The 26,825-nt window shown below is 47.3% G+C and overlaps 1 long non-coding RNA gene across 2 annotated transcripts; it reads right to left on the bottom strand.

The window, feature by feature from the left end:
- Positions 1-555: 555 nt before the first annotated feature.
- On the bottom strand, positions 556-8,909 carry LOC127674041 (uncharacterized). Of its 2 annotated transcripts, XR_007975274.1 has the most exons (4): positions 8,665-8,909; positions 7,026-7,439; positions 1,708-2,056; positions 556-877 (listed from the first exon to the last, which is right to left on the bottom strand). It is a non-coding gene; the product is annotated as an uncharacterized LOC127674041 (long non-coding RNA). The 2 variants fall into 2 exon arrangements; XR_007975273.1 differs by having other exon boundaries at positions 556-2,056.
- Between the last annotated feature and the right edge of the window lie 17,916 nt (positions 8,910-26,825).

Here is a 26,825-nt window from a genome sequence, read left to right as displayed (position 1 = left end):
TTACAGTTTCTGAGGTTTAGTTCATTATCATCATGTCAGGAAACATGGCCACATGCAGGCAGACATGGTGCTGTAGGGTTGTACATCCAGATCTGCAGATAGCAGGAAGACAAAGACTGTAGGCCTGGCTTGAGCTTTTGACACCTCAAAACTCATCCCCAGTGACACAATTCCTTCAGCAAGGCCATGCCTCCTAATCCTTTAAAATGGCGCAACTCCCTTGTAACTAAGCATTCAAACATATGATCCTATGGGAGCCATTCTTACTCAAACCACCACCCCTTCCAACCATGCCCGTGCCCAGCTGAGGCCTGCTTTAGAAAGGAAGCTTGGTGGAAGAGTAGGGCCTCAGACTGTGTCCTAAGAGTAAGGAAGCTGACAGACATTGCAAGTGCAAAGCAGATGTAGGAGCTTGGTGGTTTTGATTGATCACTCAGTGGATGTAATGATTCTATTGGAAGAAGAGACCATAACTGAAGTGAAGCTCCAACAGCGCCATGCTGAAAGGCGGCCATGTCTCCTTTAGGAAATAGGAAAGGGGCGCAAGACTTTCTCCAGAACCTGGATTTCTTTGTCCCTGGAGGGCAGGGATGACTACCACATGACTGTGGTGCTCCTGGGCACAATGTGGTGGGATTGCATGTTGGGACATAGAAATCTGTGTCCACGATCTCCGACACAGATTTCACAGCACTCTTTTGAGGTAAGTTTGTCATTTATTACTCTTTAAACGAAGCCAAAGGAGCCTGGAACTCATTCTTTCAGACCTTGCTTTTAGACTCCTGCACCAGACATCTGCTGCGGTCCATGGTGGTCCACGCAGCTGCTCTGAGCAGGAGGAATGGATGGCTTCCTCCATCAGGAAGAATCACAAGCCCTGTATGTGGAAAGAACAAGATCAAGGCTGTTCAGATATACGGTAGGTCTCATCTGGATGATGAGTGACCTGCACTTTCCTCACCTTTGACCCAGCAAGTGACCCCGAGAAGGAGGTTTCCCCACTCTGTGGTCAACAGCAGTTAAATGACATCAAAGACAGCTGAGAGCCACAGGTGCTCAGATCACCATTCTATGTAAGAGTCTGGGTCAGGCTCAAGTAGGTCTCACTGTTTTCTAAATATCAGCGAGTTGAACTAGAGTAGAGCAGAGCAGATTCTATCAGGCTTGAGTTCCTAGGTCAGTCTACACACCTCTGAAGGAATACAGAGCTACTGAAGTGCACACAGGTGAGTCATTGGACACTAACTGTTAGTATTCTGTCTAAGCTCCACCCCACACTTACCTGGCAACAGCCAGGTGTGTCCCGCCCCATAGACCTGGCCCACTATAAAAGGAGCTACTTGCCCCTCCTCTCTCTCTCATCGCTCTAGCCTCTTGGCACTCTCACCTCTCTGCCCCTCTTGGGCTCTCCTCCCCTCCCCCAAGTGGTCATGGCCAGCCTCCACTTCTCCACTCTCTTCTCTCTCTTCTCTCTCTTCCTCTCTCTCTCTCTCTCCCTCTAACTCCCATCCTCTGCCCTGAATAAACTCTATTCTATACCATGTCTGTGTGCGTGTGGTCCCTCAGGGGGAAGAGGTTCCTGGGCATGGCCCCCCTAGGTACCCCCTTCCTCCACATTGCCATGCCACACTCTCTAAACCCCTTTCTCTCTTTTTTTATGACCCCCTTCATATGGTGCCGAAACCTGGGAACAAACCCATCACTAACTACAGCGAGTCTTCGCTTTGTGCCGTTGTGTGAATGTTTCTTGTCCTTATAGCTCCAAGAGGGAACCAATGGGTGCATTATGCACCACTATAGGTTCTGTTTTGTGTTCACTTGGGATCAGCGGGTGGCCACGTCAGCATCTTTTAGGTGGGAATTCCACAGTTGCGCTGAGCCTCAGGATCTAGTAGGTAGACAGGAAAAGTGAAGCTGCCACAGCTGGGCAGCTTAAACCACAGGGATGCATTCTTTCCCAGATAGAGAGGATGGAGGTCTAAGATGACGGTATCATCTGTGTGACTCTTTGATGACAGCACCCGCGCTGCCACGGTACCGAGTATCAGACGTAGGCCTGGGGGGAATAACAAAAAACACAGACATGGGTCATTCTGCAAGGAGAATGCCAAAGCCTTACTGAGAGACCAGCAATATATATACTGGAGGCCAGGGAAGGGAACAGGAAAAAACAATTATAGTCATAAGTCAGGCACCTGGGAAGCCCGTACCACACTGGGCGGGAAGGCAGGAATCAAGCTAAGCCACGGGATGTTTTGCTCTCAAGAAACCTGTGCAAACAGCTCAGCTGGGGGTGTTGAGCCAAGCTCTCTGGTTCCCAACACTTTGAGCTCTTGTGCTTCTTACATTCTCTGTCTCCTCTTGGAGTATATTCATGCACTTTCCCTCCTACGAGCTGATGTGTTTATAAAAAGATAAAGAGAGGGGTATGTTCTATAGGGGTGTGATGAGGTATGGGGGAAGGGGACCTCTTGGGGTCTGGGCTATGCCCAGACATCTCTCCCCCCTCAAGGACCAGCCACATGACGTATAGTATAGAATACAGTTTATTCAGGGCATGGGGAGGGGGGTTAAGAGGGTAGTAGAGGCAGAGAAAGGCAGAGAGAAGGAGAGAGTAGAGAAGCAGAGGCCGGACATGACCACATGGGGGGGGGGAAGGGAATGGGAAAGGGGGGGAAGGGAAGAGCCCAAGACAGCAAGAGAAGGGGGGGGGCAAGCAGCCCCTTTTATAGTGTCCAGGCCTACCTGGTTGTTGCCAGGTAACTATGGGGTGGAGTTTAGCAGAATGCTAACACTGGCCACAGGCAGGGTACCCTATAGGATGGTGAAGAGGCAGCCAGCCATTTTGGACATTCACCACCTTCATTGTCTAGTCATGGTCCCTCTCCCTATCTGTCTGTCAGAAAACCTAACTCTTAGCTGTATTGCCTTTTGGATGTGGGTTTCAGACCTCTATAGCCAAAAGTTACCTGAAAGCTACCTGTTTGAGAAAAGCAATTTAAAAGCCAAAGCGGAAATTCCCACAAGCAAGCCAAAGCCAAAGAGTTGTGGACACAACGAAGGCCAAGTCTTTCTTTCTTTCTTTCTTTCTTTCTTTCTTTCTTTCTTTCTTTCTTTCTTTCTTTCTTTCTTTCTTTCTTTCTTCTTCATTACTTTAAAATAGTATCTATCCCAAATTAGAAGTAACTAACCAGCCATACAATAACTAGCCATACAATAACTAGCCATACAATAACTAGCCATACAATAAGTAGCCATATGTCATTGGAAAGTCTCAGGTAATTTATCAGCTGGCAGCAAACAAGCCACAGGACTCAGTCTGTCACGAATCAGATCATTCACTCAGTAAGAAAAAGCTATCAAAGGCTCCGGGAGCCTGCCCCCTGGCTTCTCGGTCATTTCAGAGACTAACCAGAGTGACCACACTTTCACCTCACAGCTACTTGCTCAAATAGCTGGCCTACCAGCTCTTACCAAAACAAAGACAACCCTGTGAGAAAAGTCCAGGAGAACTGGCTGTCTGAGGAGATCCATGCTTTCCACGGCAACTCCTGGGTTAGGGTTTTCGCACACAGGCTTTTTCTAGTAAGAAAGCTTAGCACACCAGCCCCAGCTACAAGCTCTGCTGGGGCTGGGGCTGGGAAATGTCAAATGGGGAGCGTGGTGGGACCTCTAAGACTCCCACACCCCACAAGGGCCACTTTGAGGAAAACAGGATTCCTGGAAATTAGCTCTCCACAAACCTGCTTTAGAACCTTTAGGAAAGGTTCTTTCATCTTGCTGCCCACCTGGTGGTGGCAACGACCTCTCTCTTCCTCACCGCCTTTCAGGGATGCCTCAGCCACAGGACCCCCCACACCTGGGCAGTTGTGAGTCCCTGAGGGCCGTGTGAGAACAGGGCTAGCGTTTGATCTCATCCACAGGGCTGTTTGTAAGCAGAGGGAACGGAAGCGAGTGAGTGAGGCAGATCTACTTCTCAGGCGAGCGTGAATGGCTTAATTTTATCAGACCCTTGAATTCACAAAGGGGCTTGAAGTTCAGGTGGGTCCCTGAGGCTGTTCTTGGAAGTAAGAATTGGGCAGGGAAACCTAGCAGCTCTGTCCAGGAGGGGACAGGCATGAGAAAGAGTTCAAAATGCACTGCCTCCTGTGGGAATGACTTCCTCTTTACAGGCTTACATTGGATTTCCCTGCAGAATGTCTAAGAAATTTCACTGTTTACCCTGACTTCATATTGTTACGGTTCTGTCTAAGCCCCACCCTACAGTTACCTGGCAACAGCCAGGTAGGTCTGGCCCACTATAAAAAGGGCTGCTTGCCCTTCCTCTGTCTCTCTTATCCTCTTGTTCTCTCTGCCCTCTTGGGCTCTTCCCTTCCCCCCCTCTCTCCTCTCCCTCTCTCAGCCTTTCTCTGCCTCCACTACCCCCTTAACTCCCATCCTCTGACCTGAATAAACTCTGTTCTATACTATTGCAGTGTGTGTCTGGTCCCTCAGGGGAAGGGATGCCTTGGCATGGGCCCACTGAGGCACCCCTCCTCCACACCGCCGTATACCACATTCTCTAAACCTCTTTCTCGTTTTATGATCACAACACATATTCCTATTTGACAGGCCTGGAGACATGCTTTTGTGGCTTGCTTTGTAGCACACAAACAAGACATTGGGTTGTCAGACATTTTTTACAGAGACTGAGCATCCCGGAAGTTAGGGAGTGCTCTTAGGACCCAGGTGGCTGTTGCTGGTGTTTTGGTCCTTGTGCAGGTGACATTTGAAGTCCAGGGGAACTGGGGAGGTGGGGAGCAGGATGAATCCCGTCTCCTGAGTGGAGAAGTATGTTCTTCTATCAGCAGTTCAGGGTCAGCACAGAACCTTCCAGGCAAACACTTGCTCCATGGACCCATCTTAATATCCCTCCCGGCACTTATATTCCACACAGGTCTGTCCATTAGAAGCACAGGCCTCTCTCTAGGCAACATGCTTTCTGGTCTGTTTGAAGAGTAGATGCTATATGTTATTTCCCAGGGTTCAGCACCATTGTCATGTTCATATAAAGAGAAAGAGGTTTAGAGAATGGTGTACGGCACTGTGGGGGAGGGAGTGCCTAGGCGGGGCCATGACCAGGCATCCCTTCCCCCCCAGGAACCAGACACACACAGACATGGTATAGAACAGAGTTTATTCAGGGCAGAGGATGGGAGTTAATGAGGTAGTGGAGGCAGAGAGGGGGAGAGTAGAGAAGTGGAGGCCACCATGACCACGTGGAGTGGGGGGAGGGGAGGAGAGCCCAAGAGGGCAGAGAGGAGAGAGGTGAAGAGGCAAGAGGAATAAGAGATAAGAGAGAGGGGAGGGGCCTAGCACCCTCTTTTATAGGCCATGCCTACCTGGCTGTTGCCAGGCAACTGTGGGGAGGGGCATACCTGTCTGTTGCCAGGTAATTGTGGGGTGGAGCTTAGACAGAATCCTAACATTATAGAGCATGCAGTCTTCCAACCCTGCCTGTCACACCCTGCTGGGCCAGGTCAGAGAAGACCTTCTCCAGGAACTATAAGGTCCCAGAAGAGACCACAAGTTTAGACAGTGCATGCTGTCTGTTTAGACTGAAAGGCCGTGAGATATGTCCAGGTCACAGATCCTAAACATCCCTTCCCATCTCAAAGGGAACCTAGACTCCAAAGTCATTGTTGCTTGAGGAAGTTTCAGCTGATCAACATGAGGCGATGGGGAAAGCCCCTGCCTTTTAGACCTGAGTGCCCATATTCTCTGCCTTACAGACATCCAGGCTTTGGGCTGCTGACCAAGGGTCACGCTTGACCCATACCTTCATACGTTTTTACTAGAGTCAGAACATCTTTCTTAAAAAGGTCCCAGGTGCCTCCCACTCCCCAAATCCACATAGCTTCCTGGTCCAGGGTGACAAGACCCTGATTCGTTCTCTGAGTCCCATCAGCCCTTAATGAAGCCCTGGAGGTGATGGCCCCTCAGTTAGAATTATGAAAGAATTGGTCTGCTATTGATGTTCAAATTACTTGGGTTTTGGTGGATACTGGAACCAAGTTTATCATGATGTATAGCAACCCAGAGAGCACCTAGAACAATGGGCAGCTGTGATGCATATGGAGGTAAAACAGTAAAGGCAAAACTGACCAAGCTTGTCTTAAAGGCAGACACTTCTACCATTGTTTGCATTTCTTCTAAGCTCCACCCAACAGTTACCCAGCAACATGCTATAAAAAGACTGTTTGATCTCCTCCTCTCCTCTTCTCTCCTCTCCTCCCCTCCCCTCCCCTCCCCTCTCTTCCCCTCCCCTTCTCTCCCCTCCCTTCCCTCCCTCCCCCTCCCCTCCCCTTCCCTCCCTCCCCCTCCCCTCCCCTTCCCTCCCTTCCCCTCCCCCCTCTTCTCCTCCCTTCCCCTCCCCTACTCCCCTCCCCTCCCCCCTTCTTTCTCCTCCCCTTTCCTCCCCTCCTCTCCTTCCCTCCTCTCCCGTCCCCTCTCCTGTCTCCTCCCCTCCCCTTCCCCTCCCCTCTTCTCCCCTCTGTTCCTGTCCACTCCCCTCTCCTCTCCCCTCCACTCCCCTCCAGTCTCCTCCTTTCTCTGTCCTCTCTCTTTCTGTCCCTCTCTGTTCCTTTTCTTTCTCTGCGCCTACTCCCTTCTTAACCATCCTTCTCATGCCCCAAAATAAACTGTTTTATACGAGACCCTCATATGGCTGGGCCCTCAGGGTGGGGTATGTCTCAGCATGGTCCTCCTAAGACACCCCCTCCTGCCACATCATGCCACCACATTACAAGACATATCGACCATAACGCATATATTTCTCCACTGTAAAGAACATTCTGCAAGTGGATGTATTGCTAGAGTACACCTGAAGGAGATTATTTTTTTCTCCTGAGGGTTTGTACTGTGGAGGTAATAGTTGAACGAAGAAGGGTCAGCCTGTAAAATTGGCTAAGGAGGTGGTGACTATCAAACAGTACAGAGTCTATGATGAAACCACTGAAGAGCTGGGAAAGGTAGAGAACACTTACCCAGCCAAAGGCCCTTTCAAATCCCAGTACGGTTTGTGAAGAAGCCAGGTGGCTCGTGGAGAACAATCACGGAGTACAGAGAACTCAGTCAGGCCGATCTACCATTTACACCGCTGTGCCCAGTGATGTTCTTTGACTGAACCACAGAGCAAAGTCATGGACAACTTCCGTGATTCATTAGACTCTGGTAGAACATTTTTAGTATTCCTTGGGCTGCTGGACCTCACGACCAATTTTCACTTGAAATAGTGGATCTTCAGAGCGCTACCTCAGGGTTACCGTCACAGTCCCACTACTTGTCATAGGATTGTGGCCTGAGTTCTTGCTTCATGTCCTTGCCACCCTCATGGGAAAGTTTCATTACATAGGTAGCATAGCATGACCTTGCATGTCTTCACACATTTGGAAAAGCATCTGAAAGACAAACAACATGTCCAAGGGAATAGGGACGGGTGATCAGTTCACACAAGGGTCAAGAGCCAAACCCAGCTGTAAAATTCTTGGAAGTATTATGGTCTGGTAAGATATGAATGATAACATAAAGTTATTGAAAATATCCTACAACAGTCCTATGCCTGTAAATGTAAAAGAACTTCAGAGTCATGGGGCTCCTGGAGTATTGGTAGGTGGATTTTCAGACTATAATATGCTCAAGTTGCCAATCCTTGGCATATCTTGTTAAATGGGACTGCCATGTAGGATTGAAATACAAGGTAAGTGGTTTTAGAACAGGCCAAGATCCTGATATAACAGGCTAAACAGCCCTGTGCCTCAGTGCCCTGTGTTCCTTGATGCTAGAAATTACAAGAAACTCAAATGACTCTGTCTCAGACTTTGGCGAAAACACCCTGAGCAAAAGAGTTTCTATAGGGTTTTGTCTAAGTCATGGCAAAGGGAAGAACCTCTATCTACAGTGCAATATCATTATTTTATTATTAAATTGATTTTGGGTAGTAAGATGGCTGAGTACTGTTAAGTCACATGACACCAAGCCTGATGGCTTATTCAATTCCCAGAATCCACACAGAGAAGGAGAGAATCAACTCCCACAGCTGTCCCCTGATCTCCACGTACATACTGTCGCAGGCAGGTAATACACACACAACAACATTTAAAAGTAATAAAAAAAATTAAAGAAGAAAATGATTTTTAAATTTCATAAGAAAATAGCTATCAAATATGAGAAAGAAATATTAACGTTATAAGAATGAGATTTTTTTTAGTCAAGAGGGATACAGAAAATGCTTTTAGAATTAAAAAAAGATTTTTAGATGACAATTTTGTCCTTTTTTTGAAAGATTTATTTATTTTATTTATATGAGTACATTGTAGCTGTTTTCAGACACACCAGAAGAGGGCGTCAGATCTTACTATAGATGGTTGCGAGCCACCACGTGGTTGCTGGGAATTGAACTCAGGAACTTTGGAAGAGCAGTCAGTGCTCTGAACTGCTGGGCCATCTCTAGGCAATTTTGTCCTAAAGATTGTTTCAAAATGGAAATAAAAAGGCGTGGGCACAAAACTAGAAAACACAGCCATGTTATAGACAATCTAAGGAAATTACAAAAGAAATCTATGAAAGATAAACGGTAAGAAGGACCGAACGCGCATCATTGTCCTCACTGTAATCAAAGCTTACTGCGTGGTGGAGCTTGTCTTGAAATCCTTTCCTGAAGAGAGATGTCAGCTCTGGTTTCATCTGCGTCACTGTCACCAGGGGATTAAATGAACCCCTCAGGCCACAGTGGGAGCTGTGTCTTCTTGCTAGCTGCCACTGCCCCTTGCATCAAGAAACAAAAACTGTTCTCTGGTGGCCTTCACCTCAAGGACAGTGCATGGGTGGAAGAAGGAACGATGTCACAGCTGTGTCTGGTCACATCCTGTCTCAGTTTGTTTGCCACTGCCAGAGATTTTTGGCTCCCACGAAGCTGCTGACGGGGTAACATTACTTCCTGGCTCTGAAGACCTTTCCTCAACCCACTTCTCTTCTGAAAAAGCCTTGAGAAATTTCAGATAACAATACAGAGCCAGCTGCACACGCAATCTGAGTCCTCACTCCTGCATTAAATTCTGCCGCGAGTGCTTCCCATACAGGGTGAAGGATGGAGAGAGTTAGGGGATTACTGGGAAATGAGAGTTTCAATAGAGCAGGACAAAGGCTGGGGGAGGGGGAGGGAGGGGTCAAGAGCTCCCTGTGGCCTGGGTTAGAGAGACCTCTGGTCTCCAAGGGCCAGACCAGGTAAAACACCCACCAATGCCCTGCTAAACTTGAATTTTAGATAAGCAACCATTTTGTTAGGACAAGCATGTCTTAGATATTGTATTCAAATATGTATAGTGAAAATTATTTTTTTTCTTTAACTGAACTTTAAATTTTAACTGCTAGACACCCTACTTGTTTTTTGTTTTTATTTTTATTCTTTGCTTTGTTTTTGTTTGCACTGCAGAATTCCTAGCACCCTTATACCTCAGTGAGGACCAAGCCCACATGGAGACACAGGGTATAGCGCGTGGCCGCCTGTGTTTGCAGGGTGCTGCGTGAGGCTCTCATTCTTGGAAGCTTTCCATGGTATTCTTGGGAGATCCAGTTGCTGTGTTTTGTTAAAAAAGAAAGAAAGAAAGAAAGAAAGAAAGAAAGAAAGAAAGAAAGAAAGAAAGAAAGAAAGAAAGAGAGAGAGAGAAAGAAGGAAAGAAAGAGAGAGAGAGAGAAAGGAAGGAAGGAAGGAAGGAAGGAAGGAAGGAAGGAAGGAAGAAAGGAAGAAAGAAAGACCAGGAATATGTTCGGTGGAGGCGCAGTATGTGGTGTGGGGGAAGGGGGCCTTTGCGGGGCCCACACTGGGGCATCCGGTCCCCGAGGTACCAGCTGTAGGACAGATACAGTATGGAATAGAGTTTATTTAGGGCATGGGAAGGAGAGTTGAGGAAGGAGTAGAGACAGAAAAAGTGTGTGTGTGTGTGTGTGTGTGTGAGAGAGAGAGAGAGAGAGAGAGAGAGAGAGAAGGAGGAGGAGGAGGAGGAGGAGGAGGAGGAGGAGGAGGAGGAGGAGGAGGAGGAGGAGGAGGAGGAGGAGGAGAGGCCGGCCATGAATACCTGGGGAGGAGGGGGATGGGGAGAGAAGGGACAGAGAAGAGGGTAAAAGAGTTAGAAAGTAGAAAGTAAGAGGGTAAGGAGGGGGCACACAGCCCCTTTTATAGTGAGTCAGGCATACCTGGCTGTTGCCAAGTAACTGTGGGGCGAGGCCTAGGGGGAATGCTAACACACATGCCAATTATTTCCAAGTTTTGCTTCTCAGGGGGCTCATGACCTTCAGAAGAGAGGACTCCTGGGCTTCAGGTGCTTCAGAACGCAACAGGGCAGCAGTGTGGCTGGTACAAGGCGGACTGGAGCCGGGCAGGAAGGATGGCCAGGACAGCTGTTCTGACCACTGCAGCCCCTAGAGGTGACCGGAAACTGCAGCCAGGGCTCTGGAGGAGGCGGGTTGATCTACCTTCCTCTAGCATGTAAGGAGGACAGGTTCTGGAGCGATGGAACTAATCCTCTTCTGTTCCTGGGTTTAAGAAGCGAGCAAGGCAATAAGGGATGGAAAAACTGAAAACACTGAAAAATAAAAACCAGTCTGATTTCCCCTAGATTGTTGTTGTGTCCAAGGGCTGCACGGAAAAGCATAGCTACCAATTACATGGAGGCCCAACAGGGAGGGTATTTATCATCATAGGAAATCCTTCTACTACTGTGATGCTTGGGGGGCTCAGATGGGTAGACAGGGGCCTTTCCCTTAACTTGGAATCGGCAGGCTCCACCAAGAATTGCTTTACTCCACCCAGCCCCGGGCCAAAATCCAGGCAAGCAGGCTATGTTAGTGGTGGACCCTGGTATAGCCTGCATTTAAGGGCTGTCTACCCGACTTTCCTGCAGCCTGCAACCTCCATTCTCCAGCGAGCATTTTGCGCACGGCACGACTGTGTCTTGGCCTCTGTATTTCGGTGCTTTGCTTCAAACAGGACCAAGAACCTGGATCCTAAACATGCCAGCGGATGCCAGGGTCTTGACCCATCTGACAACTGACTCCCATCCATTTGTGTCCGTGCATGTGGCTCAGAGTCATCTTGAAAGAGTGTGGCACTCAGAGATGGAGATGCTGGGTCTCCACTAATATGAAATATGTCATGGAGACATTGAGCTGTTGCATCCTATTATACAGGAGGACCAGGCCGTACAACGTCAAGACCCTCTTTAGAGTGGGCAGACAGTGCATGCCCACATCATGCTGAGCCCCTCAGCAAACTGGCTTATTGGGTGACCCTCCAAGGGGGCTGTGCTAACTTATTCGTGACAGGGCAGCGTGACCATGGAAACAGCTTGGAGTGGAGCTGTGAGCCCGTGTGGTCCAGGTTACATCCATTTCTGATGTTTGGCATCCGGGTACACAAAACTGTTTCGGTGCTTGGAGAAAATGTGCCAACGTCAGGGCTCCCACGGGCAGTCAAGCCAGACATATTCCATCCCCCGGTGGCTTTTCTGGGGGTAGCGGGCACACAGAGTGGCCGGTGTCCTGACACTTCTCCCATCTATGAGAGACACAAGTGCTGCCTCTTGAGGAACAACGTGCACAGCGTCTGCCAGGGAAATGTTTGTCTCCTCCTTTTTTGGTTTGAAACCCATTAAAATATTTTTATGTCGTTTTTCGAGATGCCAGGAGAGTTCTGGGAAGTTCTTTGTAGTGTACATTTCAAAGGGAATGCCCCCAGAATGCTCATCCTGCATGGAAGTCTAGAATTGAGAAGCACCTGCCGCCCCTCATGTAAAGCTGTTCTCAGACAGCCTCGCGGGCCATTATAGGTGCGGAGAATGCAGGTGTAATGAGGTTTGCCCCTTTCTCTTCTGAGGCATGTTGGGCGGGTCTCACGTCGTCACTAAAGAGGGAATGTTGAAGTGGTCGTGCTGCACTCTGAAGCAGTGTGTGGGACAGTGAGGAGGCTCTCTGTTAACTAACCCTTGGCTCATCCCACGCATACACAAACATACACTGACTCTCCCTCCCCCTTCTGCTCCTCTCATGCCTCCTCCCTCTCTCCCACATCATTGGGTGGTGGTGTTGCTAGGGGTTTATCCAGGCGGATGGTTAGTACTTCTGCACCCCATCCAGCCTGGTAATAGTCAGGTAGACCTGGCTTGCTATACAAGAGGCTGTTTGGCCTCTCTGTCTCTGTCTCTTTCTCTCTCTCTGTCCTTCTCTGTCCCCTCTCTTTCTCTGCCTCTACACCCCTTCCCATGCCCCCAAATAAACTCTATTTTATACTTGACTGGTTGTGTGTCTGGTCCCTCAGGAGGAGTGATAGATACCTCAACACCGGCCCACTAAAGTACCACACCATACCTGGCTGTACAAAACATACCCTTGGCTTAAAAAAAAAAACACAACGACAAAGGTCAATAACCAAGCTTTCTCCTGTCGTCCCGCTCAATCTCCACAGTGGGTCCCTGGAGGCGATAAAGCAGGAAGGAACGTCTGGAGACAGACAGCCTCCATGAATTACAACAACCACCGCTGTATCATGCTGCCCTTCTGCATACAGCAAGCCCACTGGGTGCCAGGCACACCATCCTTTTCACGAAGACCTTCCAAGAGTCTCTCACTCTTGTCGCACAGCAGTCCCCCAGAGATCCGGTCTAACCCTTTCAAGGGCAGAGCTTGTCTAGAAGTTGTGTCCAGAGGCACAAGGCTGTGGGTACAGAGTGGACATTGGGCAGGTGCCTCCACACTCGAATGCCCAGGAAGGCAGATCTGGCCTACACCTCTCTGCACCCCCTTCCTTCAGTGTCTTCATCCAGGCTTGAGTAAATTTCTCATAGTGACACATGGCGCCTGGCTGCAGTAATGCTGGCCTCCCGCCCTGAGCTTGGGCCAGCTTCGGGGTTTCCTTAGGCTCATATTTAGGCCACTTACAGCACCAAAAAACATCCCCTAGGGACCCTACTGGCAGTCAAGGACTCCAACATGCAGGCTTTTAAAATAAGATTTCTCTCTCTCTCTCTCTCTCTCTCTCTCTCTCTCTCTGTGTGTGTGTGTGTGTGTGTGTGTGTGTCTCGCATGTGTAGATTGCAAAGATCAGAAGAGCGCATCAGCATCCCCAGAGCTGAAATGACAGGCGACGGAGAGCCATCTGATGCTAGTGCTGGGACCTGAACTTAAGGTCCTCTAGGAGAAGGAAACAAACACTATGAACCGCTGGTCCATCTTTCCAGCTTCCCAACACGTAGCCTTGTGACAGTGACACTTCAAACTCCCCTTTTGTGCCTCTTTATCTTAGGTTTTGTGGAAGCATTTGTGTGATTCAGGAGGCAGCTTCTGTTCTTGGCACCAACCTCATCTATGGGAACTCTTTTATCTCCAGGCCACAGCCCCCTGAGTCCAGGAAGTACAAGATGACAGTCGTAAGCATAATGCATTTCTGATGGAGGAGCAGCATGGAGGGGTCCAGTACAAAGAAATGCTTGTAATTAGGTCAATTGGTCATGAGCGCATAGCTGGGGGCACGATGGGCCTGAGGAGAGCCTTATACTTGAAGGTCATTTGGACAACAGACCAGGCTGCTTGCCCAGTTACATCAACCTAGTTCATACCAGACTCAATAGGTCCAGAGCTTTTCTTCTATAGCCTCAAACTTAGTTTTAATCCTACTGCACTGGCTGGTTTTGTGTGTCAACTTGACACAGGCTAGAGTTATCACAGAGAAAGGAGCTTCAGTTGGGGAAGTGCCTCCATGAGATCCAGCTGTGGGGCATTTTCTCAATTATTGATCAAGCAGGGAGGGCCCCTTGTGGGTGGTGCCATCCCTGGGCTGGTGGTCTTGGGTTCTATAAGAGAGCAGGCTGAGCAAGCCAGGGGAAGCAAGCCAGTAAGAAACATCCCTCCATGGCCTCTGCATCAGCTCCTGCTTCCTGACCTGCTTGAGTTCCAGTCCTGACTTCCTTTGGTGATGAACAGCTGTGTGGAAGTGTAAGTGAATAAACCCTTTCCTCCCCAACTTGCTTCGTGGTCATGATGTTTGTGCAGGAATAAAAACCCTGACTAAGACAAATTGGCACCAGCATAGTGGGGGTATTTCTGAGACAACCTGACCATGTTTTGGGGAGGACTGTGGAAGGACTTTGGAATTTTGGGTTAGATGTCTCATTCAGTGTTGAGACCTCTGTGTGATGTTCTGTAGGAGCTTGGAAGATAATGTTGAGAACAGTGCAGAAGATGGAGGCCTGGCTTGTGAAAATTAAGAGGGAAGATTAAAGACTTTTATCACCGTCATGTTTTGATTGTGAAGTTTCTGTGGTTTTGGTTTGCTGGGGCTGAAGAATCAGCTGTGATTAACAAGATACCAGAACCACTAAAGCAAACCTTTGTGTTACTGGGACTATTGATGCTGGTTAGCTGGAGCTAAGAAATTAGTTGTGATTAAGAAGAGACCAGCATCACGGAAGTGAAATCTTCTGGGAAGTGTTTTCTGAGAGCACAGAGGCTGTGTTCCAGAGATAGCCAAGGTTGTACCTTGTGCTGTGGCTGGACTTGGTACTGTGCAAGAGTCACCCAGGTGGTATTGGTTTTGAAGGCATGAAGGGGTCATAAAGAGCAGCTGAAGCTTGGCACAGTGAGAAGTCATGGAAGGTCATTGGTGAAGGTGCAGCCTCAGTTGCAATTGATGGCCCAGAACTGAAGGGGTCATGCATAGGAGTTGAGGCTTGGCACCATGAAAAGAGCCTATGAGAGGCTGTTGATGAAGCCTAGTTACAGCAGAAGACAGCAGTGTTTTGGAGACGCCAGTACCATGTGATGACCGCCAAGAACAGCAGCAGCAGTGGAGTACAGGCAGCTGGAGCCTAGAAGACAAGGTGTGTGCTACAAAGGGCAGAGCTGAAGAAGTGATCCAAGCCCTTGGAGGAGCCCAGAAGATTGTGAGTTGGATCCCAGACATCGAACCATTGGAGTGTGAGTTTTGCTTTTGATTGTGACTGTGCCCTGATATTTTTCCCTCTTAAAGGAAGAAAGTATTTTAGTGGAGCCCACAGTTAAGAGACTTTGAATTTTTAAAAGACTTTGAATTTTAAAAGATAGTAGATAACATTATTTAGATCTTGGGGATGAATAAGAAAGCGAGGGTTGAGGCTTAATAGCGATATGTTTGTGTGCCAAGTTGACAAGGGGTCAATTGTATTGGCGGGTTTTGTTTGTCAACTTGACACAGGGTGGAGTTATCACAGAGAAAGGAGCTTCAGTTGGGGAAGTGCCTCCATAAGATCCAGCTGTGGGGCATTTTCTCAATTAGTGATCAAGGGGGGAGGGCCCCTTGTGGGTGGTGCCATCCCTGGGCTGGTGGTCTTGGGTTCTATAAGAGAGCAGGCTGAGCAAGCCAGGGGAAGCAAGCCAGTAAGAAACATCCCTCCATGGCCTCTGCATCAGCTCCTGCTTCCTGACCTGCTTGAGTTCCAGTCCTGACTTCCTTTGGTGATGAACAGCTGTGTGGAAGTGTAAACTGAATAAACCCTTTCCTCCCCAGCTTGCTTCGTGGTCATGATGTTTGTGCAGGAATAGAAACCCTGACTAAGACATCTACCCTGCCTTCAACTAAGCCATGGTAAAGAATGGGGGACACAGGTGTGTGCAAAGTCTTTAGTGTCGTGTCAGGTACTGCCCCTGGAGTACTTCCTACTTGTCAGGGTGTCTTGGAAATAAGAATTGGAGTTTCTCCCAAACATTTCCTTTCTCTGGGATCCATTAAAGGAGGGGAGGAAGATGGCCAAGACTTACGGTTAGGGCTACATACAGAGTTCTCACGTGATGATTGTTCTGGGGGCCATGTTCTCTGTATTTACCCCCCTGCTTTCCTCTGACTAGCAGCCAGGTCGCTCCTTACAGTAAACAAACCTCGGAGTCTGAATCCGAGGGTTTGGGTCAGGCTGAGGGGCTTGACAGTCAGTGGCGGTCAGAACTGGCCATGCTCAGCAGGACAGAACATGTACCTGTCAACCTGTAGCCAGCCACATCTCTAGGTAGAAGCCCCAGAACTGATGCTCAGTTGACAGTGGTGTCCGAGACCACAGGCGCCTGTGCCTGCACCCTAGGCTGGCCCACTGTTGAGAGAGTCTCTATTTCTAAACCTTTATAGCATCGCCCTTGTGAACAACTACACGCAAACATTCATTTACGTCTTCAAGGTTCTGTCAGAATCAATTTAGAGAGGTGGGACTTCTGGGAAAATTCTGCGTGTATGTCTGATTTCCATGGATGCAGACAAAGTTTCTTCCTCTGAAAAGGGTTGAAGTGCTGGAGAGAGTCACCTTGCATCTGTGCTGCACAAACTCAGCCTCTGTGGGGCCGTGCGTGGACACTAGACTTTTCGCATGTGCTGAGCATTTTTGTATTTTTTCCATGAAGTGTTGAGATCCTTTCCTTTTTGCCACTAGGTAGAAATATTTTTAACATGTGGAATAGTATTTATTATTAGTGTAGCTTCTCGTATTATATTTAGACCACTATGATTCTGGGCAACAAACACTTCCGCCATGTTCTTTCCCAGCCCACTCCGTGCTCCCTACCCCCCACCGTACCCGTAGGATTTAAACCTGTGATCTTCCTAGAATTGATTCTGATTGAGTTCAGGCAAGCTTTGTCATATTTTTAGAAAATTATCAGCTCAACACCATGGCAAGGAAAATCCTGTGGTGCTTTAAATACCTTCCTCACATAATTTGAAAATTCTTTATTTTCCAGTTACTCGTTTGCTACTAAAATAGTGTTTTAAATAGCACATCAGAGAAAGTTAATATCTGATAGGAGAAAAAAATAATAGAGGAATTAATTCTGTTTATAGGGTTGTCATATTTATTTTTGCATATTTCTTTTCAGACACTTAGATTTAATCTGGCTGCTTAAGAAAAAAAAAAAAGAAAAGAACAATAATCCCTTACCAGGGGTTGCACTAGATATGTCAAAGGATGCTGCAAAAAAAAAAAAAAAATGACTAAGTTGCCATGTGTCCTAATTCCTTGTGTCCCTTAGAAATAAGTCTGGCCTGGGAGGGGGGGGGGTCTCTGAAACTTCTTCTTATAGTCTTAGTCTTTCTCTCTCTCTCTCTCTCTCTCTCTCTCTCTCTCTCTCTCTCTCTCTCTCTCTCCTTTTTTTTTTCTTTTGGTTTTTTTCGAGACAGGGTTTCTCTGTGTAGCCCTGTCTGTCCTAGAACTCACTCTGTAGACCAGGCTGGCCTCGAACTCGGAGATCTGCCTGCCTCTGCTTCCCAAGTGCTGGGATTAAAGGCGTGAGCCACCACCGCCCAGCAGTCTTATCTTTTTAAGGTCAATGAATGTTCCATTTTGGAGCCAGAAAACTCCTGACTTTTCTAATTTTACACCTGGCTAATTCTCTCATGTTTTTTTTTTTTTTTTTAAACAGTTGCCTCCTTGGAATTATCCAGATATATAGTAAAATCATCTTCAAAGAGCTGTCACTTTTCTCAGTTTCCATCTTTGCCCTTTCTTCATTTGTGACTTGTTTTGTTCCCCTAATGAGAGCATATACCAGGATCCCATAGTACACCCTCCTCCCCCTCCCCCCCTCTTCTTCCCCCCCTTCCTCCCCCCTCCTCCTCCCCCTCCTCTTCCTCCCCTTCCTCCTCCCCCTCCTCCTCCCCCTTCTCCTCCCTCTCCTCCTCCCCCCTCCTCCTCCTCTCCTCCTCCCCTCCTCCTCCCCCCTCCCCCCTCCTCCTCCTCCCCCTCTTCCTCCCCCTCCCCCTCCTCCTCCCCTCCTCCTCCCCCCCTCCTCCCCCTCCCTCCCCCTCGTCCTTTTCCTCACCTCCTCCTCCCCCCTCCTCCTCTCCCTCCCCCTTGTCCTTTTCCTTACCTCCTCCTCCCCCCTCCTCCTCTCCCTCCTCCTCCCCCTCTTCCTCCCCCTTCTCCTTCCCCTTCTCCTCCCCCTCCTCTTCCCCCTCCTCCTCCCCATCCTCCTCCCTCTCCCTCCCCCTCCTCCTTTTCCTCTCCTCCTCCTCCCCCCCTCCTCCTTCCCCTTCCTCTTTCCCCCCTCTCCTCCTCCTCCGCTTAACAGAGTGATTGGGTAGACTCTGATTTCATCTTGTCTGTCAGTGTCTAACTCTGAATGATTGTACTGTTGTTCTTGCTTGTTCAATTAAATAGTGATTCTACCTGTAGGTTGTCTGACTCTCAACTGTGAGATGCAGTTTGCCAAGGCCTTTTGCAGGATTTTACACGGCTATTGAGACAAGGGCTTTTAGAAGGTGTTTGTTTGTTTGATTGTTTGTTTGTTTAACTAATCTCGGGTAGAATTGCCATGCTAGCTCTGTAAGGAAACTTGAGGCTTTTTGTCTATGTCAAGGAATACCAGGAGTGGATAACATAAAAACTGAGATTTCTCATTCCTTATACTGACGATCTGACAGTGAGTATTGTTTATTAGTTTGTTTGTTTGAAAATACAGGGTATCGTGTGACCCAGGCTGGCTTCAACCTTAGTATATAGTCAAGAATGATCTTTCATGTATCCTCCCCCTCTGCCTTGGAGATGGGCCTTTTGTGAGCACCTACAGAAGGTGTAAGTGGTGTGAGGCACTTTGTCTCAGTCTAGTTGTGATAATGTGTAAACTAGGAGGTGGCAGAAATTCCAAGTTTGACTTCTCACATTCATTTGGTGCCCGACACATTTGTTTCTTTCTTTCTTTTTTTTTTTTTTTTGGAAGTTATTTAAAGATCATATTTTAATTTTATTTAAATGATGCTATTTAGGTTCAACAGTTGCTATGATAAGGGACTTGACTGAATACGCACAGTCTTTGAGGAGGGTGATTGACATATTACAAAATAAGGTTCTTACAGGCTTAGCTAGGCACTGAATAGCCATCTGGCCATGGAAGGAGTACTGAGGACGTGAAGGGTGGTTTAAGGTCAGAACAGGTCCTTTGGCCTTGGAGGACTCCGGTAGGAGAGAGGGCAGGCCCCTGATAACCTGGGGACAGACAAGCTGATAATATGGTCTGTGAGGCCCAGGTCCTGAATGAGGTCTGGGCACTTTCTAATGCCGAGAAGAAGTTTTTAAAACAGATTTATCAAGATTCTGGAAGTTGTGATCAATGGATACTTAGAGATGCTGTCTCCCTGGGGATGTTTGGAAGACACTGGACAAAGAGGCTCCAGAGACCCCAAGCAGAACTGGAACCAGTCTGTGGTCCCAGTTATGTGGGAAGCTGGGTGATTAGACTGCAGCTGTCTAGCCTTTCCTTCTGATGGGGACGCCAACACGTTTTGCCCATTGAGATGAAACACCCAAGTGGTCCCCATGGTCCTAGCTCCCTTTTCAAATGGTGTCCCTTTACTTAAATGTACCCTACATGCTGGGCAGTTTGCTATCAGACTCTGCACTGGCAGAAGAAAATAGACTTGAGACTTTGTGACCCTTGATCCCCAAATTTCTAGTAAGAAAGAACAGAGCCCTTTCTGCCCCTGACCTTGCGCTAAGGTGATGGGTCCTATGTTGGGATTTCTGAGCACGAACGGGGCAGCTTGTTATTATAAGGTGTGCTTCCACTTTCCTCACCCTTGACAGAGGCCTGGAACTCCTAGGACCATAGCAGAGCCCCCTCCACCACTCAAACAAAGTAAGAGATGTTTCCCAGGACTGACTGTTGTTAATAGCAGCTTGTTTGTCCCCCTCATGCCAGATCCAACAGGGCGGGGTGGGGTGGGGGAGACAGATGTCCTATCATGAGGCAGAGCTGGGATGGAGGGCTGAGGCTCCACAGAAACAGGCCAGTGCTGGAGCCAGGCCCAGTGAGCCCTGGGAAAGAGAGGCAGACCCCTGCTTTCAGATTCATCAGCCCCACCCCCAGCTGTGCTGGAGTGGGGACGGGGACAGTGGGTGGGGTAGTGGGTGGGGTGCTAGGGAGAACAAACAGGAATGCCTAGGGAAGAAGCTCACCCTGGAACCCCCTCCCCCCCAGGCTGTTCCCCTCTGCACGGCCTCTCAGCTCACATGTCCCTCCAGTTTGTCCCCCTTCCCCTCCTCCTCCCCCAGCCCCATTCCAGAGCACAGATAAAAGTGGAACCTGAGTAGCAAATGTTTGTGGTGTTGTGCCAATCAAGGGTCCCATCACCAAGGTAACGGGCACACTTCACAGCTCTGTGAACAGATGGTCAGTGAGCAAGAGCAGCATATGTTCCCGTGAGCCCTGACACGGGCACAGATGGAGGGTGGGCAGGAGGTGGGCCTGGGACATAACCTGACATTTCCTTGTCTCCCTTCTCATTGGGGGGCATTGTCAGAGGGCACTGACTGAAATTAGCGTTCTGGGGCTGCTGTATGGCTACCAGCACCCCGGTGCAGCTTTGGCCTTGCTTAACCAGAGGCCACATCAGGAGCCACCCAGCCTCATTTAGCAGCTGTTGCTTTGCCTGTCTGTATTTTCAGTTTCCAGTTTATGTGGCTGTTTACAGCAGAAATCGCACTTTCCTTTGTGGATAGAATCAAGGGAGAGTTGAAGCTGTCCTGAGAAGTGGCAGGAACTTAAAAGTTGGAAATCGTTCTCCTGAGTGTTGAGTACCTGCTGGTAGGACTCAGAGGCCTCAGCTTCTGGTGGCTCAGGTATTTTCTGCATTCGATGGACCTTCCCAATGGCCAAATGAGATGTTAAATGTTTCCCTCCACCATCTTGAAAATGGAATTTGTTCAAGGGGTCTTGGTAAAGAATCAATACTACAGGTACCAGTGTACAGATATTTCATACTGGCTGTGCTGTCGCGCCCACAAGGAAACATTTCTAGGTTCTCACAGCCACCAGGTAGCCAGATCCAAGGCCCAGGCCTCATAGACCCTGGGCCAATGGCCTCTATGTATCCATCAGGGTTGGTGAAGGATTGGATGTGGGGCTCAGCAGTCACTAGAGGTGAACTCTTTCTTCTTCGGCTCATTACTGCAGGGTCTGCTAGTTCTTGACCTAACGAAGCTCAGTGGGCAGTGTCCCTATGACTTCACTCTGTTCCTGGTCTCTTCTCTCAGGTTTATTCTAACAGTGACTGGATTCATGAATTTCTTGCTCATTGGAAACCAATACCCACATGACTCGTTCTCTAGTGACCCTGGTATATTAGTTGGGTTACTATTGCCGTGACGAAACACCACGACCAAAAGCGGCTTGGGGACGAAAGGGTTGATTTAGCTTACTGATCCTGAGCCATACAGTCCACTGAGGGAAGTAGAATGAAAGCCACGTGGGTACCTGGAAGCAGGAGCTGCAGAGGCTGGGGAGTAGTGCTTTCTCCTGGTTGGGTCTTCTGGCTTGCTCAGTCTGCTTTCTTATAGAACCCAGGACCACCAGCCTGGCCATGGCTCTGCCCACACCAATCACTAATTACAGACTTGCCCACAGTCTTATCTTATAGAGGTATTTTCATTGGAGATTCCCTCCTCTCAGATAATTCAAACTTGTGTTAAGTTGACATAAAAAAACAAAACAACAACAACAACAACAACAAAAAAAACCAAACTGGCCAGGCCCCTAAGGGCAACATCCACCTTCTCTGTCCAGTGCAGGAATGCCAACAATAGATTGCTGCTTGAGAAGGGCCCTACAACCTGTTAATATGCCTTCAGATTTCTGCTTCTCTAACACATGGTAGGAAAAACCTGCACGGAGATGTTATCAGGAGGTAGACAGAAGAACATTCAATATAGTGCTTTCCATGCAGATCGTGTGGAAAAGGGGTCAGAAGGACAAACTTAATTTAGTTACGTGGCAGGGACAAACTTTCTGTGTCAGTTGAGATACATGAACCTCTCTTAACCTACCCTGCACCCCCCAATCCCACCCAATACTAAAATAACACAATTTAGAGCCTTCTGTAAGCCAGGCAAGCACTCTGCCACTGACCCCGCTTTCTCCTTTTTGAGAAATGGTTTCACTAAGTTCCCCAGGCTGGTCTTGAACTTCCACCAGAGCCCAGGCAGATGGTGAATCTGTAATCCTGCTTCAGTCCGCCAGGCTTCCCAATACATACAGGCTCAATTTCCGACAGCCACGTGACTGCTCGAAACTGTCTTTTAGGGCTGGAGAGACAGCTCAGCGGTGAAGAGCACCGACTGCTCTTCTGAAGGTGCTGAGTTCAAGTCCCAGCAACCGCATAGTGGCTCACAACCATCTATAATGGGAGCTGATGCTCCCTTCTGCCTGTGTCTGAAGACAGCTACAATGTACTCACATACATAAAATAAATAAATCTTAAAAAACAAAACAAAAACAAAACAACAACAAAACCTGTCCCCTCGTCTAGTCTCTGGGCATCAGGCGTGCAAGTGGTACAGGCGTACAGACAAGTAAAACACAAAAATATATTCATCCTTACCAAAAAAGGACCCACTTTACTGGACATGGCATTGCACACCTGTAATCCCATTAGGAGGCGGAGGAAAGAACACAGAGTTTGTTTGGACGCGGCCAAGGATTACAAAGATAAGCAAAAATTCATATTTTTGTATCCTCACAAAATGGCCCGTCATTCTCTTTTCACTTCCTCCAATATTTTTAGAGTGATGTTTTGATTTCTTTATCATTTCCTCTTATGTGTATTCTGCAGATCATTTACCTGGCTTCTGTAAAAATTACATTTATCATCCCGAAGTCATACCGACAAGGTCTGAACGTGCCGTAAGGTATTTCTTCAGATAGCATGTGGCCAGTTACATTTCAAAGCCAGTTTGTCTTTCAAAGTATATAGGAAAAGCAGAGTTGTAAATTTAGCTTAACTGCCCATGTAATCACCGTTACTGGGGGTCTGCTTCTTCATTTGGTTTTGTTAGGAGGGGCTTTTTTTTTTTTCTTGCATTTCTTCCTTTAAAGATTTTTAAGCTGTTTACCCTTTGTGTGTGCGTGTGTGTGTGTGTATCTGAAGACAGCTCATCCTTGCTTGAGCTGACCTCTCCTTCCGCCCATGGTGTAGGCATCTGACTTAGGTTCACAGGCTTGCACGGGCTGACTTTCCCTGCTGAGTCATGTCACTGGCTCTTTTCGCATTTCCTGCAAGGCTAGTATAATGATAAGTGAATCTCTTTAGCTTATGTTTATTGGGAATACCTTAACGTTGTGCTTATTTTAGGAAGACAGGTTTGCCTGATTTAAAAAAAAAATCTCGGTTAACAAGTTTCCTTTTGCAATGACTTAAAAAAAAAAGTTATTTATGTGAATGTGCCTGCTTGTCTGTCTGTGCGCCATGCCCATGAAAGCATCGGACCCCTTGGTACTGGAGTCACAGGCAGTTATGAAATGCCTCATGTGGGTGTCGACTACTGTGGTACCTTCCAGTTTCTCTTTTGCATTTTGAATATATAAATGTGTCGTCTATTTCCCATGCCTTCTTAAAAATAATAAAAAAAAAAAGCAGTGATAATCTTGGGAGTCCCTTGCGTCTGATAACTTACTTCTCACTTGCTATGTTTGAGTTTCTGTGTTGCTGGCCCTCTCTCTAGACGTGTCCTGTTTTCTTGGGCACACATTTTGTGGGGAGCGCTGAGAGCTCTGTGCTCCTTCTCCACGTGTGTTCTAAGTTTTACAACGACCTTACAGCACAGCGGCGGAGCCTCTGGTGGTTTGAATGAGATGTCCCCGTTTGGTGGTGGTGTCTGGGAGGCTCAGGAGGTGTGCCCTTGCTGAGGCTGGGCTTTGAGAGCTTAAAGCCTTGCCCTGCTCTGCCCGAGTTTGCTCTGCCCGAGCTCACAGTCAAGTGTGCAAACTTCTTGCTTCCATCCCAGCTACCCTGTCTCCACTCTGCTGTCAGCCTCACCCCTCTGAGCCAGAAGCCGGAATGGACTCTTCGATAAGTCTCCGTGGTTATGGTGTTTTATCACAGCAACTGAAAAGTAATGATACAGGGCTCTGTGGGCTTCTTACGTTGTTTCCTGTTACACCTTACATTCTAAGGTGTAATAACTTCCAAATTCACTCTTTGTCTACTCAAATCTACTCCAGATGCTTCTGGGGAATTTCTCATTTCTGTTACTATACTTCATTTTGATGCACACACACACATATACACACTATATATACATACATACATATATATGCATATATGTGTATATATATATACATATATATATATATGGTCTTTATTCATACTTTTAAAAAAGATTTATTTCATGTATGTGAGTATACTGTAGCTGTCTTCAGACACACTAGAAGAGGGCATTGAATCCCATTACAGATGGCTGTGAGCCACCATGTGGTTTCTGGGAATTGAACTCAGGACCTTTGGAAAAGCAGTCAGTGCTCTTAACCTCTGAGCCATCTCTCCAGCCCCCATACTTTTTTGTTTGTTTGTTTGTTTTTCAAGACAGGATTTCTCTGTGTAGCTCTGGCTGTCCTGGAACTCCCTCTGTAGACCAGGCTGGCCTCCAACTCAGAAATCCACCTGCCTCTGCCTCCCAAGTGCTGGGATTAAAGGTGTGCACCACCACTGCCTGGTCCCCATACATTTCTTAATAGATGTTATTCATGCCTCCTTTGGAGTTGTAAGCATGTTGGAGGAAGTCTTGTCCAATGACTGAGGTGTTGATTTCTTCTGGGATAGTTTATCTTTTGAATACACTACGTTTTCCTGATTCTTTGGATGTATGACTTTGTTGATGGGAATTAAAAATGTCGAGTGTTATGGAATCACACCTCTGAGAATCAGTCTTGATTCTTGGGGTTTGATTTTTGAAAGACTAAAATGTATCTTGGTGCTGCGAGTCAACATGAATGAAAAACCTGGGGTCTTTTATATCCCTTTCTTCCCCCCACAATGAGTTTCCTCCTTTTTCTGACCTTGTGTGGCTGACTTCTAAATGTGCTGTTACACTAGGCTGCTTTAGAATGTTATGATCCTTCAAAGACTGGCTCCCTGAACGGGAAAAACATATTTTTATCTTACGTGCATGGGTATTCTTCCTGTGTGCCACATGTATGCTGTGAGAAGTTCTTATTGGCTACTTTGTGGGTGCCAGCAACAAACCTGGGTCTCTGGGAGAGCAGCCAGTGCTCTTAACTATTGAGACATCTCTCCAACCCCTAATTAATCTTTATCTACTGGTTTTTTACACCTTGTGGAAATTACTCAAGTTAGGGGAGCTGACACATGATGGCCAGCCTCTGTGCCTGCTTCTCAGGAAACCAAAATAGCAGTTGCCACACAGCACCCCACTATTTGGAGGGCCAGGGTGTTCTGTTTGGCCCTGGCGGTCTGAACCAGAGAAATGGCTGAGTAACAGGTAAATAGAAATTATCCACAATGTTCCAATCAAGCAACCCCGACAGCCAGCTTCAACATTTTTGCAAGTATGACTGCTATTCAACTGGAGTTGAGGACACCCAGAGCAGCCTGGTTTACCTTCTGTGACATCACTGACACTGTGAGTTTTATTTATTAATCGTGTGCATCCGTGTTTTGCCTGCATGGCTGTTTATATGTGTGTGTGTGTATGTGTGTGTATGTGTGTATGTGTGTTTGTCAGATCCCCCAGAACTGGAGTTAGAGACAGTTGTGATCTGCCATGTGGATGTGCTGGGAATTGAACCCAGGTCCTTTGGAAGAGCAGCCAGTGCTTTTAACCACTGAGCCATCTCTCCAGCCCTGCAATGAATTTTAAATGCAATAGCTTCAATACTATAAAATAAATCTGAAAGTGATTTCCTTGATAATATTTTAGAATGTCGAGATAACTGCTATGGGCAAACGACTTGCTTTTATCTTTTTGCTGTTTGTTATGTTTTTCTAGGCAGAAAATGTGATTTTTGTAAATTAGCTTTTTATTATTTTGTCTGAGGTTTACTTTGGGGCCTAATTCATAGTTAGATCCTATGAACTATCCACATCTATTCAAAAAGAATATAAACCGAGAGGCATTTATGTTGTTTCTATTAGAACACACTTATTTATAAACCTGTTCAAATGAATGTCACTGTTTCTGTTGTACTTGGCCGGTTCATTCCTGGAATGAATGTGTTATGTTCATCTTGCATTTTACTTGTGCTTTGGAACTAATTCCAGCAGAGAATCTAAGTAGCTTTTCTTTTCACCCCTTTTCTAGTTCATATTACATTTATATATTTTTTTATTTTTTTGGTTTTTCAAAACAGGGTTTCTCTGTGTAGCCCTGGCTGTCCTGGAACTCACTCTGTAGATTAGTCTGGCCTTGAACTCAGAAATCCACCTGCCTCTGCCTCCCAAGTGCTGGGATTAAAGGCATGTGCCACCACTGCCCCGCTACATTTATATTTCTAAAAACATTGGCAGATAATAAAAAAATATTGTTTTCTAAGCAAGATAAGAGAACTCGTCTTTCTTCTCACCTCATGCAGAGGCGCCGTCGCTTCCCTTGCCACGGTCAGCTCTGCTGGTTTATCTGCTCTTACAGCTCAGAACTGCTTAGTGGTACCCGTCACTGATTTCTTCACCCGATGCCAAGTCATACAGTCCCTGCATCCCACGGGAGGATGCTCGTTCAACCTGAGCACACCCATTTCCTCTTAGAAAGGATAGATGAGTTAAATTTTTGATTCTTGAAAACGTATTGATTTTTTTATCCCTTACTTTAGGAACACTGATTATAGGATTCTGGACTCAACATCACTTTCCTGTAAAGAAAAAGAAAGATATGGTATGACTCCCGAGAAAGGCAACAGAAGGCTCGACATAAAAGGCAGATATGACGCAGGGGGCTGTTTGGGCCACAGAATAGGACCTTGTCTAAAAAAAAAAAAAAGAAAAGTGAAGCGAGTCT

The sequence above is a fragment of the Apodemus sylvaticus genome, chromosome 23 (assembly GCF_947179515.1).
Source record: "Apodemus sylvaticus chromosome 23, mApoSyl1.1, whole genome shotgun sequence".
Lineage (NCBI taxonomy): Eukaryota > Metazoa > Chordata > Mammalia > Rodentia > Muridae > Apodemus > Apodemus sylvaticus.
This window is presented reverse-complemented; position numbering and strand designations above follow the sequence as displayed.